Here is a 3,857-nt window from a genome sequence, read left to right as displayed (position 1 = left end):
TTTAGGCACCCCTAAACACAAAAATTAATCAAGCACAAGGAATGTTTGAGGAATTTAAACAAATATTCCTGATTTGAATTCCTCAAAGAATTCAAACACCTCTGGTATGGTTTTGATGAGTGAACAATTTTTAAGCTAAAAACCAAAARACAAACAAAAAAAAGTTGATTTTAGATAATACTGCCCCTTTGAAACTCAGCCAGAACATCSATGTTGTGTCCRGGAATTTTTTCTGAAGTTCATGAACACAGAGCTCAGGCTCATTGCACAGAGAGATCTTAGCTTTTAGAAACTGCATTTTGGGAAATTTATATATTTTTTAGCAATGTTAGCATAAATGCAAAATAACAGTAGATGTACTTAGCTCATGTTTAAGCCAATGATTTCCGCTTCAATATTCTTGGACTTCTTGCAAATTCTGCAATAATTTTTGCTTTGTGATCATTATTTGAACTGATTTTTTTTATTAAAATTTTTTTAGAGTACTGTTAGAATTCAGTTGATATTGATTGTCTCCTTTTTCTGAATAAGAAATGACAAATGAAAGTTAATCACAAAATGAGAAAAAGAAACTCAAACTGCTGAGAAATAGATAAAATCCACTTCATTCTCCTTCTGCGAGCTGCCATTGGCTAGACTGTGTGTCAGCAGCAGCAGAGCCCATAAAGTCTGAAATAAAGCAGAGAAAGAACAGACTTTCCTTCCATGCAGTCATCTCGCCACACCAAGAAAGTTCAGAGGCCCTGAATAAAAGCCAAGAGGATCCAAGATCTACAGAACAGCAGGGGCCTGTCATGCATATGAGGAAACTACCCCAGGATTACCCAAAGACTGCAGTTCTGAATCAGACCTCTAACATCGGCGAAGATGTTGGCCCCCAGTTATCAAGGCAAAGATAAAGACTCTTTAGTCTGACAAGGATAATAGTCATCGTTTAGAAACGGAGGAACCAGAGAGCCCCCTCGACTTTCCTGCTGCTTTCCTCCAGCTGCCTGCTTCATCCCACACACTCCAGGATGGACCTCAGTCATCATCACGTCATGGCCTGTGTGTATCTGGGTTGAGTTGCCGTCCTCCATCCTTCAAAGTCTCCTATTTGTCTCTATCAGTTTCAGAGTTMGGGAAAGATATTTAGATAGAATTGATTCCATATTATAATCATTTGATTCAATATTATCACCTGATTGCTGCATCAAGCTGTAACTGATCCCTGTCAAACAATGACTTACTAATAAATATCACGCATAAAGAAAAATCTAAAACATGGTGTGGACATTGGACTTACTGAGCAATTTTACTTTACATGTTCTTTGATGGTGGTAAAATAGCAACAGTGCATTGGTCCAGAAAATTAAAAGTTTTAATAGGTTGCTTTGGACTAAACAATGTGAAAAACACCCTTAGGACTTGAATGAGTCACAAAAAATAAACTGGATCAGAAACGAGTGCAACAAAGAAGGAGAGCAGCCGTTAAACTCCTCTGTGAAACTTGGCTGGCTGCAGCTTTAGCAGAGTTCAGCTCAATACTGGACATGTTAAAACTTGAMAGACTTAGGAAACTCAMATTAACGGTTACATGGAGAGCTAGTAGAAGGAGAAGTAGAGGAAAAAAGTGAATCCACATTAAAGTAAGACTGGATGCAGAGTTTTAAGCAAGACAAAATGTCTTGCTTCACTGTGAAGAACAACAGATCAATATTTGGAAGGATTTCACCTCTTGGTATAAACTGACTAAATTACAGTGAAGAAATATTTTTATCCACATACTAATTCCTTCTGTTTTTTCTTCATTGTCATACTTAAACATTTCAAGTCAAATAAGTTTTAATATCAGGCAAAGACAACCTGAGTAAAAACAAAAAGGTTTTAAAATTGTTTAATTTATGCTATTTTCCAAAATAAAAGAGCCAGACAACAGTGTCTCTTCATCCCTCAATCATCTCTTGAGACTGATATGGTGCAGAACATTTTGCTGTAATTGATCAAGTTCTTCATTGTCTTTAGTGGACTGTTATGGTTTGATTAATTGGTTAAGATGTTGAGTTTGAATGACATGATTTTTCATATATAATATTGTCCAATATAATATAAATGACCCTGCGACAGATTGGCGACCTGTCCAGGGTGACCCCGCCTCTCGCCCGGAACGTTAGCTGGAGATGGGCACCAGCAACCGACCCCACGAAAGGACAAGGGTGTAAAGAAAATGGATGGATGGATGGAATATCAATGGCCATTTACAGAACAAATCACACTAACAGGTTAACAGTAAATAAAAACATATTGTGAAGAGGATACATTAATTCTTACATTAAAACAGCTTGCTCCTGTGTGTTTTATTTAAAAATGGTGATACATTTTATGAATACAGTGTTCAGTGGTCATTTAATGTGTTTTTTCACAATTTTTTTAATGTGGTTTACTGGTTTGGATAACCTGACTTCCTGTCAAGCTGTAAGAATGACAAAAACATGCTAACAAAATGCAGCAGACWGACCTGCAGCCCATTGTGTCATGATCTGTGTTTATGTGTATTTATTTTGAGGTTTTTCTGTGTTTATTAGTCTGTACCCGTGAGTCTCCTCTGTCTTCCCTGTTGATTGATCCCAGCTGTGTCTCGTTTCTTTGATTACTCTGCCAGTGTATTTAGTCCCACCTGTTGTCTTTGTCTCTTGTSGGATCCTCATCTTGTGTGCATCTCTGTTGTCCCTGTTGCTTCCTGTGCAGCATGCTTGAATTCTGTTCTGTTTGGATTATTTCATTATCATCTTCATCCTGGATCCTCCCTGCGTTCTTCCTCACCTCACTAATACCACAAATTATGACACGTGGACGGTTCTAGATGGGGCTGATGCAAGTGGCTCTTTGGCTTACATAGCATATTGCCCTGTTTATTGTTTAGTTTTTAAGTGAATTAACACYGACTACCCTGGCCCTCCAATCTTTGGGCCCCTCTTACTTAAAGCTCCCACTAGCTCAGGTTATAGCAGGAAATAAAACTGGCTACCATAACTATGCAGATGATACATTACTTACGATGTCACCAGGTGACTCTGAACCCATCCAACCACTGAATAGATGCTTAGAACAGATTAATGTGTGGATGTGCCAAATCTTTCTCCAGCTGAACAGAAACAAAACTGAAGTTATCTTTGGTCYGAGGAACGATTGTAGAGTCAACACACAGCTTCAGCTGGAAACCAGAGAGATCAGGCTGAAACCTGGGTGTAGTGACGAACTGTGACCTGAACCTTTAGAGGCACATAAAGACAGTTACAGTCGACATTCTGTCACCTGAAAAACATTTCAAGGATTAGAGGACTAATGCCTCAGCAAGATCTAGAGAAACTCATCCAGGTGTTTATCTTCAGTCACATTGATCACTGCAAAAGTGTCTTTACAGGTCTGACTAAAAAATCAGTCCTCCAGCTGCAGCTGATCCAAAATGCTGCTGCTCACATTCTGACTAAAGGTAAAGCACATAACACCAGTTTTGTGCTTTAGACTTTGCAAAGTCTATTCTCTTTTACAAAGAGAATAGACTTTATAAAACTGTTGCTGGTTTATAAGTCCCTCTGAACACTTTGCATGTTGACAATGATTTAAGTCGGTCTTCCTCTTTTGTATAAATACTATGAATGAATGTTTACAAGAAAAAAAAAATCTTTTCATTTAGTCTTTGTGCACATACCTCTCCTTATTTAGTGACTTTAACAGATTATTAGAAACAAAAACTGACCACAATCATGAGCAAACATTTAGAGAAACATCCTGTTTGTTGTGGTATTTATTGTATAATCAATGATTTTAATTGTTCTATTATAAAGCCACACTTAAACTAGAACTGATATAAAATT

General features: G+C 37.6%; 1 pseudogene; it reads left to right on the top strand.

Annotated features, from left to right (window-relative positions):
* The window catches only part of LOC103460839 (GTPase IMAP family member 4 pseudogene), an 8,360-nt pseudogene extending 5,624 nt beyond the window's left edge, over positions 1-2,736 (top strand).
* The last annotated feature ends 1,121 nt before the right edge of the window (positions 2,737-3,857 follow it).

This window comes from Poecilia reticulata, unplaced genomic scaffold, assembly GCF_000633615.1.
Source record: "Poecilia reticulata strain Guanapo unplaced genomic scaffold, Guppy_female_1.0+MT scaffold_307, whole genome shotgun sequence".
Taxonomy (NCBI): Eukaryota; Metazoa; Chordata; class Actinopteri; order Cyprinodontiformes; family Poeciliidae; genus Poecilia; species Poecilia reticulata.
The sequence above is the reverse complement of the archived record's forward strand: the minus strand, read 5'-3'. Positions and strand labels throughout refer to the sequence as shown.